At 34.5% G+C, this 11,920-nt stretch overlaps 1 non-coding gene across 1 annotated transcript; it reads left to right on the top strand.

The window, feature by feature from the left end:
- Nucleotides 1-11,452: 11,452 nt before the first annotated feature.
- On the top strand, nucleotides 11,453-11,557 carry LOC129521120 (U6 spliceosomal RNA). The gene has a single exon (XR_008666766.1). It is a non-coding gene; the product is annotated as a U6 spliceosomal RNA (small nuclear RNA).
- The last annotated feature ends 363 nt before the right edge of the window (nucleotides 11,558-11,920 follow it).

Raw genomic sequence — 11,920 nt, forward strand, 5'->3', positions numbered from 1 at the left:
CCTCAGTGAGATGTCACCTCACACAGTTCAGAATGGCTAAAATCAACAACATAGGAAACAACAGGTGTTGGTGAGGATGTAGAGAAAGGGGAGCCCTCTTACTCTGTTGGTGGGGATGCAAACTGGTGCAACCGCTCTGGAAAGCAGTGTGGAGGTTCCTCAAAAGGTTAAAAATAGAGCTACCTTACAACCCAGAAATTGCACTACTGGATATTTACCCAAAGGATGTAAAAATACTCATTTGAAGGGATATATGCACCCTGATGTTTATAGCAGCACAATCAATAATAGCCAAATTATGGAAAGAGCCCAAATGTCCACTGATTGATGAATGGATAAAAAATAAAAAAGAAGTGATACACACACAGTGACATGTGCACGATGAAATACTACTCAGCCATCAAAAAGAATGAAATCTTGCCATTGCCATTTGCAATGACGTGGATGTAACTTATGCTAAGCAAAATAGGTCAGTGAGAGAAAGACAAATACCATATGTTTCACCCAAATGTGAAAATTAAGAAACAAAACAAATAAACTTGGGAGGGGCAAAAGAAGAAAAACTATAAAACAGACTATTAACCATAGAGAACAAATCAGAGAGGAGGTGGGCCAGGAGATGGGTTAAACAGGTGATGAGGATTAAGGGGAGCATCTATTGCGATGAGCACCAGGTGTTATATGGGAGTGATGAATCACTAAAATCTACACCCGAAACAAATAATACACTGTATGTTCACTAACTTTAAATAAAAACCAGTAATGAAAAAGAACATGTAAAAAATAAATACATCAAAAAGTTATTTTACTCATCATAACTCTTTTTGAGAATATGCCATGTTCTAAGCATTGTTTTAAATGCTGAGGTAATAACAGCCATAGTAGAAACTGTAATCTTTTCCCCTAATGTAGTGTCCATTTAAATGAGGAAATTGAAAATAAATAAGGGAACAAAGTCAAGTTCGTAGTATACTAGCCAATGACAATTGCTAATAAGACAAAATACACCATGTGAGGATGAAATGGAATGGAGGCGGGGTGGTAGGAAGACCTTCAGGACAAGGTGACTTCTGAGCAAAGAGAATACACATGAAGGTGACCTGGCGATGCTCTGAGATCCTTTCTGAGACTAGTAAGTGCAAGTATTTGAGGAAGAAGCCTCACTGGCATGTTTGGGAACTACAGGAAATCCACAGTGCCTGGAGCAGGGTTAGTGCAAGGGAGAGAATGGCAGCATGGTCAGAGATGGAATGGGAAGCAGGCCATGCAGGCCCAGGTGAAGAGTTTTTGCTTTTACCATGAGTGATTTGGGAAACTATGGAAATGTTGTGAACATAGTAATATGTATTCAGTTTTAGCAGACTGGTTGTTGTATAGATAAAAGACAAAAGAATGGAGATACCCTACTGTGGTTTCTTTTCTTTAAAAAAAAAAAAGATTTTATTTACTCATAAGAGATCAAGACAGAGAGGCAGAGACACAGGCAGAGGGAGAAGCAGGCTCCATGCTGGGAGCCTGATACAGGACTCAACCCGAGGACCCCAAGGTCACGCCCTAAGCCAAAGACTGACGCTCAACCACTGAGCCACCCAGGTGTCCCCTTAGTGTAGTTTCTATTTCAATGAGGAAATATAATAAAAAAGAGAACTAAATAAAGTGTATACTGTATTAATTTCAGTCACATTGTTTCATATTTCAAAGAAATTTCTAATCAATTTTGGGAGTTTCTTTTATCATATCCTCAAACTCAGAGATTTTTTTTTTTTGAGAGAGAATTGCGAGTGGGGGAGGGGAGTAAGGGTGGAAGGAGAGGGAGAAAGAAAATCTTAAGCAGGGTCCACAGAGAGCATAGAGCCCAACACTCAATTTCATGACCTGAGTGGAAACCAAGAATCAGATGCTTAATGGACTGTACCATCCAGGCACCCCCATCTTGCACATGTGAAATTTGAAATGCCTATAATATACTTACATGGAAATTTAGGGAGTTGGATGCACGAGTCTACAATTTAGGAGAAAGAGTTTGCTGAAGGCAAAAGATTAGAAGTCATCAGCACTCAAATAGTACCTAGAAATTATCTTATCTGTGTTACTTTAAAAAATGGGCATATTAGCTTTATCATTTACTTAAATGTATTCGTTATTAAAGAGAAAGTATGATAAATAATATAAAGCACATGCATCTGACACCTAGAACCTTCATTTAAATTCCATTATACTTGCTTCGGTTTACTTTTAATAAAATTAATAAAGTAGAATTTCCTTTGGTCCCATTCCAAATGTTATGCTTGTTTCTACTCCCACAACTTTATTCCTTCCAATAGACTATTTTAATTCGATCAAATGTTTATTCCCTATCTAGCTCCATTGTTTAAAATGACTACCTCTGAAACCACTTTATTTTGAGAATTTCTAAATATATTTTATCCACTGATAATCCCTCACCAGTTTCTTTTTTTTTGTATGTAGAGAATCTAGATTTATTTATTTATTCTATTCACACATTTTTATTAGTGTTGTCTCAAGAGGGATAAGAAATAAACACGTTTTAACTATACTGTTTTAATTTTTTTAAAGATTTTATTTATTCATGCATGAGAGACACAGAGAAAGACAGGGGCAGAGACATAGGTAGAGGGAGAAGCAGGCTCTATGCAGGGAGCCCAACATGGGACTATGTCCTGGGACTCCAGGATCAGGCCCTGAGCTGAAGGCAGATGCTCAACTGCTGAGCCACCCAGGCATCCCTAACTATACTGTTTTAAACGTATCATTTCTTAAACCTATTTTCCATTTGTCCAGTCAATGTTCTGTCCAGATCACAATGAAGAAAGACTATCTAGAGTATGTGGCCTCTGTAACCCTGGGAGTTTATAAACTAATGGAGAAGAAATAGATAAGCCAAAAGTGAAATAGGCATTGCAGAGGGAACTGATACCTTTCATTCTGACTTAATATAAGTCTTTCATTCCTATCTTACATTATAGAGAAACTATGCAACACAGTTATCTCTGATTCTAGAAATACTGCTGATTTCTCCTGATTTCTATAGGGAGAACCAGCTTTCCTCTCCTCTGAATACCTGCCTTAAAGTATTTACATTTCAAAAGATTCCATACTGCCCCATCAGCTATTTCTCAGTTGTTTCCATCTTCCAAAATTGTGTTGATATTTCTTGTCTTTGGGTTTCTGTGTTTATTCCCTTTCTTTCAATTTGGGGCTTAGAGGATTTAAGGGTGGGATGGAAATAAAGATAAGTTTAACTGAAAGTCTATATTTTTTAACAAAGGGAAAATCCAGTACCGATATCTGTTGGGTATAATCAGATGGGCAAATTTTGACCTTCCTGATATCCCTCTATTTGAGCTTTTTTTCACTTCTCTTCTGAACTAACAACATTTAGGAAGAAGTTTGGATTCAATTAAAAATATAAATTATGTTTATAATATACTTGACCTATTTCTTCAAGCCTGGAAAACTTGAAATTTTTTTTATTTTTATAGACAAAAAACACATAAAGCGTAGTTTTTTTTTTGTGTGTATGACATGTATATATGTGTATGACATATGCTTAGTATGATTCCTTAGTTAACATTACATAGTATAATAGGATTACCTCATAAAATCACTAAAGTATTACTTTAGTTATAAAATGGTAATCATTACTTAGTATAATATCTGTATATTTGCATTTTTTACATATGTTTCCTCAACCAAGTTATTAGTTTCAGAAAATAGCACCAGTTTGACATTGTACAACATTTCTTAAAATAACTACAACGGCAAGCATAATTGTTAACAGGTTACATTAACATGAAGAGACATAACAGAAAATAGTATATAACAATGCCCTGGCTGTGTAGATTTTAGGAGTGTTCATAATTCCTTAATGATATCTATTTTTAGAAGTTGCTCTTCTCAATTGCAATCATTTTTGTATCCGTTCATTTTCTGGCTGAGGTAGAAGTCTTCAGATGTTTTTTGTTGTTGTTTGTTTGTTTCAGATTTATTCATTTATTAGAGAGAGAAAGAGAGACAGAGGCAGAAAGAGAATCCTGATGCAAACTGCCCACTGATCAAGGAGCCTGATGTGGGTCTTGATCCCGGAACCCTGACAAGACCTGAGCTGAAATCAAGAGTCGGCTGCTCAACCAACTGAGCCACCCAGGTTCTCCTTCAAGGGTTGTTCTTACTTTCTTTTTAGGTCACACAATCAGCTTTTCATGGAAGACACGTCCTTGCTCCTACATTGGTAACCACATGCTCATGCTTTGAACTACTATGCTCTTCCCTCCAAGAGCCCAGTCTGCTTTGTCAGCTCCTGAATATAGTTCACTTTTTAAAATGAGGAAAAGGTAAATTATTTCAATTCTTATTCCTGTTATAGCAATTTTGATTTAATTTTCTTCTACAGCTTTACTTGCTCAGTAAAAAAAGATATTATATTTTTACACTGATCCCTTATTTTTACCCAGAAATACTCCTCACTCACTTTTTTCTCACCCTCTGACTGCTGACACTCGAATTCCTATTTTGATTATTCTTGAAGTAATCAAACAGTTTTCCTAACATAAACAACTAGAACCTTATACAAAACATTTTGAAAATATTTAAATATTCAAAATACAGGGGCACCTGGGTGGCCTTTGCCTTTGGCTGGTGTCATGATCCTGGAGTCTCAGGATCTAGTCCTACATCAGGCTCCCTGCGGAGAGCCTGCTTCTCCCTCTGCCTGTGTTTCTGCCTCTCTGTGTCTCTCATGAATAAATAAAGAAAATCTTAAAAAAATAAATATTCAAAATGCATTATACTGATTAGAATTATATAGACACTCTTTTTAAAATGTCTTAATGATTTTGAAGGTATTTAATAAAAATAATAAATTCCCCACCCTAATAAGAAGATACAGTAAGAGGACTTTTTTTAAAAAAATTCAATGACTTAATGAATGGCAAATGTTCTTACTTTGGAGAGGGCAAAAATGCCTATCATTCATTTACCACTCAAGATCTAACTTTTCTTCTTCTTCTTTTTTAAAGATTTTATTTATTTATTTATGATAGAGAGACAGAGAGAGGCAGAGACAGGAGGAGGGAGAAGCAGGCTCCATGCAGGGAGCCTGACATGGGGCTCGATCCTAGGACTCCACGACCGCACCCTGGGCAAAAGGCAGGGCCACCACTGAGCCACCCAGGGATCCCCCAAGATCTAACTTTTCTTAATGATATTCCTACAATTTCCCCAAGTCATGCAACAAGTATTTATGCTCTTGAAATACACCATATTTATTCTAGATCATAGAGTATAGCAGTAAATAAACAAATATGTTTGCTTTCATGAGGCTCTTATTCTGGTGTCAAATAATATTAATTCAGTATTTTAATTTGAAACACTATAAGTAGCAGATTTTGTTATTATTTGTTTGGTTATGTCAAATATTTTGTCTGTAGCTATAAATACCAAGATAGCATTCAGTAGTAATTTGTTAAACTTAAATGACTGAAAATTTAACAGAGTATATTAAATTTAGATTTCACATTTAGAAAATGTGAAATAAGTAAATTAATTATAAAAAGACTTTATTGATCACCTAACAAAAAGGAAAGCTTTGCTGCTATTTCATTGCTAAAGATGTTTTTGAGGGATCTCTGGGTGGCTCAGAGTTTAGCCCCTGCCTTCAGCCCAGGGCATGATCCTGGAGTTCCCGGATTGAGTCCCACGTCAGGCTTCCTGCGTGGAGCCTGCTTCTCCCTCTGCCTGTGTCTCTGCCTCTTTCTCTCTTTGTGTCTCTCATGAATGAATAAATAAAATCTTTAAAAAAATAAAAATAATAAAAAATAAAGATGTTTTTGACACAGTAAAATTGAAGAAAAAGTCTTTCACCATGAGAAGTTTATCATTGATTTCCTTTGTCAGCCTTTTCAAATGCAGGTTTTTCCCAAACCTCCATAAAGCAATAATTGATATCAAAGGGATTCCTTTTCATGCCAAAAGTCAGCTATCAAACATATGGCTTTGCCATGTAAATATGTAATTAACTTTTTTTTCTCCTAAAGCATCATGGAAACACATAGCAGTACTTATTATATATTTACAAGCATTTATAAATTCTAGAACATTTTAAGGAAATGCAACTGACAAATTATGCATCTCTTTTTAGTAGGTCTTTTCAAATTCCAGTTATTTGGATTATGAAGAAAACACTTCATTGTAAGAGCTTCCAATGTACTCAAGTGGAAATATATTGTAATGAAAAAGATACGTCCATATGCTATGAATTGGCAACAGCTGTTCCACTCTCATCCTATGGGATGGGAGAGGAACAGAAACTGGAACACCTTGATGAATATTAAGATGATAAGAAATAGGATACTGGCATGATAATTCTACAAGTATCGAATTCTTTGTGGCAATATCATTAAACCTAATGGCAGAATGATAAGATACTACATCCACACATTACACTTGTCTGAAAATTGAAAAATGTCAATCAGTCTAATAGTGTGTATGTGTATATACTGAGGCAGTTTCAATTTCTTTGAGTTATTTCGCTGAATTAGCCAGGTGTCCCAAAACATTATAGATACAATCCTAGCAAGGGCATATGTATAAAACTCAACATCAGCCAATAAAAAACTTTCCTAAAAGCTAAAATAGACTTAGTCAGGGTCTTTATCATGTAATGTAACAGCCAAAATTGTATACCTAATGAAACAAGGTGCTTCAAGAAGTACAGAAAATTACATATTATGCTTTTTATATGAAGTAGTTTTGTGCTTAGTCCCAAAACAATTTGCATCTGCCTAACAGTACCTATGAAGCTTTGGTGGTTAAGAGCACAGGATTTCAAGCAGATGCCAAGAACCAAATTCAAATTTTACCATCAACTGGTTGTGTAACTTTGTGCAAGTAATTTAAACATTCCATGCCAAAGTCTAGTGTCAACGTAGATATGATAGGAGATTTGTCATGCTAAGTGCCATTAACCTTACCTGGTACATTATGAATACTCAAATATATTGGTGTAATCTTCCAGTTGTAAGGGACATAGATTTAGTAATAATTATAAAGATGATATCTTAGGTATATTTTATGAAAACAGATTGTAAAAGCCTTCAGTTGTAGATTTTGGAGTTTTGGTAAGACAACTAGTAATCACAGTATTTTCGGTTAGGCAAATGTTATAATTTGACTTGATGTTAGGAAAGAAAATTCAACAAATTTATAAGAAAACTTTGGATTAAATTGTAGTTAAAATATAATTATAACTAGACATCTGGAATTTGGTTGTTTGATATCAAATTAATTTAAGTCAATGGCAGTGAGGACTTGCTTTTAATAGAAAACAGATGAACTGGAAAGGTAGGCCAGAGGTTTGTTATGCACCAGGATGAAAAGGATTTGAATAGACTATTCAAATATAAGGTTAAAACATTTTTTCATATGAAGAATTTAAAAATTTTCTAAATATGAATATGATTAACGTTATAGCAAAAAGCACAATGCCAATTTTTTTTTATTATTTAGTGCTATATCAACCCTAGCATTTTTAGGTGTATCACTTAACTTTTTTTGTTATAGCTGGATCTCCCCTAATTCTCTCAGCCATCATTATAACCAAGAAAATGTCATTTTAATTGCTGTTCTGTCACTACAAGTGATCTTATAAACATAAAGTTTACAAGTTTACAATAAACATATAGTACCATAATGTTTATTGATCTAAATTTCCAATAAAGTTCATTTATTATGAAGAAAGACATTATTTATGTATCATGGTATTTATATACATAAACAATTTTATTAATTCTCTCTTTGAGGGCATCCAGGTAGAGCTAGAGATGAGATAAAAATATGTTTAACTTTTAGATTTATAAATAACTCCACAATATCCTCTCTACTCATTCTAGTCATGAAATAGTTGAATTGGGTATGAATAAGTTAACAAATGACTTTATTTTATTATTTAACTTAATTTTTTTGAACAAGTCATTTTAGAAAAAAATTTCAAACTATAATGTCCAGGAAACTTGAACTTACAGACATTCTTTTAGGAAGATATATTGAAGACAGGCAGACAAAAAAGAAAGAACAATTTGGACAGTAGAAATGTGTATATTTTTTAAAAATGAGTATTTCTACCACTGTAGAACTATTACATAACAATATTGCTGCAATAGAGTATTTGGGTAGGAAAATACTGAGACATAAAATCAAAAAGTGCTCTGAGTTAAGAACCATGAATGATACTATACCTATCAATCCTGTCCATCATTGTTGCTATTCATAGGGGAGTATCCCAAGGATTAGTCTAATTCGTCATGGTCTGCATTCAGTGTAACTCTTCATGCACCCACATAACACAATGTATCTAAAAACCCTCAGCTTGTTTTAGGAGAATTTATATAAACCAGGATTCTGAACCAATTGGTATTTGAAAAATAATGAGTTGGTGGAGTAAAGTGCTGGCAAAACTCAGAAACACGTCATCCTCTGAGTTCCTTCTATTCACCTCCTTTGTTCTTCTCAAGTTGATATCCTTGACCTTATCATCCTTCCCCCAATATTTCTAGTGGCCATTTTGGTTTCTCTTTCCCATTTTTCTAAAAAATATCTTATTTTAATTCCCATAAGTAGAAAATGATCCCACTGTGAAGTCCACTATTTTGGTGATAAAATGTATAGGTTCTTCCTATTTATTTTCTTTATTTTCTCGAAAAATATCCCTCAGTATAAAAGTGACAAAGAATAAGAAAAGGGATATATACATAGAACTATCCAATGAAGATAGCAAGAATAACCCTGTTGAAGTATGATAAAAAAGATTAGACTTTACCCTCTAGGGAAGGAATGACTCTTGGTTCTAGATTGTATAATGTTCCTATTCCTAAATGATGCCCTGAAAAATCCTAAGAACCAGTATATATTATCTTCCATGTAAAAAAAAAAAAAAAAAAGACTTCACAAATGGATGTGATTAGGTTAAGGATATTGAGATAGTATAATTATCTAAGATTATTGGTGTAGGCCCAACATGATCACAAGGGTCATTATAAGAGGAGATAGGAAGGTCGTAACTAGAGAAAAATTGCTATGACAACAGAAGCAGAGAGAGAGTTTAGAAGATGCTACTCTAGTTCCTTTGAAGATAAAGGATGGAACCACAACCCAAAGAACACAGGCAGTCCCTAGAAGCTAGAAAAGGCAATGGAACATATTCTTCTTTAGAGGCTAAGGAAGAAATTCAATCCTGAAGACTATTTTAGACTTCTGGCCTCCAGAATTATAAGAGAACTGGTAAGGGAAAACAGTTATAATTAGATAGAGATTAAGAGGCTGATATGTGGGATTGTGGAATCCTAGACTAAAGGAATTACCATGCAAATAGCAGGAAAGGGTTAGTTATAAGGAGAAAATTTGGATGAAATACAAATTGGTTTTAGGGCTAAAGAAAAAGAAACATTTTAAACATATCCTTAGTTTGGGTTTTAAGCATTGGTGAGTAAGGTACATAACTGAAAAATAGAAATTGCAGAAAACAAATTGATTTGGGGTTAAAATTGGTGACTTTAGCTCTTTTCACAGATTCACAATTGAGTGATAACACTCATTTATGCATGTTATGTCATATTAGGATAAAAAAGAATAGTCAATACTGTGTTGGGTAATCATAAAATACTGAAGTTACAGGGGCACATAGGTGGCTCGTCCATTGAGTGTGGGACCCTTGGTTTTGGCTCAGCTCATGATTTCTGGGTAATGAGATCCTGCTCAGTGCTGAGCTCCTGGCTCTGTGCATAGTGGGGAGCCTGCTTAAGATTCTCTCTCTCCTTCTCCTTCTGCCCCCCAATAAATAAATTAATTAATTAATTAATTAATTTTTAAAAAGGATTGAAAAAATTGAAGATGGTGTTTGAGTCTTAAGAATATTCACCAAAGATTTCTCTGTATTTTGCAAGTCATCTTGTGCTCTTCATAAATGCCAAAGCCAATGATCCTCTCCTTCTACTTGGCTTCTGATGGAACAAAATAGTCATAAAAAATTATAAGAGGGCAAGATAAATATTTACTGTATACACATCTAGTCCATGGATGTATACGAGAAAATATCTAGAATGAAGGAGAAAAGACATCAAAAATAGTACTGAAAATTTCTATTGAAATATTATCCAAATTTAGAGTAAGATTTCAGAATAATTTTGATTGATACCAATTTCTTATATCCAGGCTTATCCTCACCATAAAAAGTTATCAATGATTTAAAGAAAGCTATCAATATAAGATTTGTTTTAAAATATTAAAAAAGAATTTAGAGGAATTATAGCAAGTTTTAATTTTTCCATCTTATCTCCTTCCTCACTTCCCTTCTCAAATAATGGCCTCTAGTGCTTTCATGACATTTTCTTTTTGGCCCATGAAAAACATCAAAGTTAACAAAGAGAAGAAATAAATCAATCAGGTCTTTAGAATAATTTTGGAAACATACTGGGATAACCAGGTTTTTAAAAGCAGAGTTTTTATGGGTGCATTAATTCATTGTTTGTTCCCTAGTCTGAGCTTTTAAGTATCAAGATTTAATGAACAAAAGGAGCTGGATAAAAAGTCTACCTACACTCCCAATTAACTCAGGAAAATATGGTAAGAGAACAAGACTACAGTTGCCCAGGGAAATTATTCTTTCGGGGATAGGACTTGGGGAGCCAGAAACAAAGCAGCAGAGATGTGTATAGATAGACTAGATTTATGGAACTGGACTTCAGAAGACAGTTTATATACGGACAGGAGAGGTATTGGACAAGACATTAGACTGAAAGGAAGGGTTTAGCTTCCCAACACAGGGGAAAGATATTTAAATATATTTAAAGATATATAAAGATATATTTAAAGCTAAGGTCTCAGCTTCAGAACCATGACCCCATCCTGAGGCCTTTGTTCACCACTAGATACTGGGCATGCCTGTTTTTGAGGCACCCAAGCAGCCACCTCCTGGCCCAAATGAAAAGCCAAATTGAGTGCCTGTATTTTGGAATATTTAAACTATTTTAAATCATTGCATTTGTGCATAACAATATGTGATACAATGAAACTCAAATTCACTTATTCAAAAAAAAAAACAGCTTAGATTCACCCACTCCTAAGTGGGCTATAAAAATAATTTGTTTTAATATTAGCAAATTTATCACAACTTTTTTTCTTTTTAATGAAAGCTATCTCTTATTTCTTCAACAAAGCCCTCAAACAGTGACGCTCTCAGCTTTTAAGACCCATATTTTCTGCAAGGATGAAAACCACAGCCCTCAACATTGCCTAACTCACTTGATCAAGGAATTGCATCTATAGACCAAAGTTTCGTGCTCATCCCTTTAAGTGCTGATCCGTGTATTGGTCTCTGTTGCATTTTAAATGCCACCTCATGAAGAACAATGGTTGACAATAGAAATTACCCAGTGGTATGCTCACTTGGCAGCACACACACTAAAACTGGAATGATACAGAGAAGATTAGCATGGCCCCTCACAAGGATGACACTCAAACTTGTGAAGCATTCCATCTTTTAAAAGAAAGAGAAAGAAGAAAGAAAGAAAAGAAAGAAAGAAAGAAAGAAAGAAAGAAAGGAAGAAAGGAAGAAAGAAAGAAATGGATTGTGTGGAGTAAAGCTCACACTGCATATCTACACACTGCCTTTTATGAATCCTGCCCTTCTCTCTACCACACATGTGACTGCAACTTTATATATAAAGAAAATATAGTGTGACCAAGTAGTTTATACAAAGTATGCAAAAATCAAGTAAGTCAATGCACCAAGTTATTAATTTAGAACCTCAAAAGACATCTTGAATCAACTAAGCCCAGGTCACTGTCTTTAAATGACACAACAGACCATTGAATTTAGTCCAAGTCTCTTACAAACACATACGGC

The sequence above is a fragment of the Nyctereutes procyonoides genome, unplaced genomic scaffold (assembly GCF_905146905.1).
Source record: "Nyctereutes procyonoides isolate TBG_1078 unplaced genomic scaffold, NYPRO_anot_genome, whole genome shotgun sequence".
Lineage (NCBI taxonomy): Eukaryota > Metazoa > Chordata > Mammalia > Carnivora > Canidae > Nyctereutes > Nyctereutes procyonoides.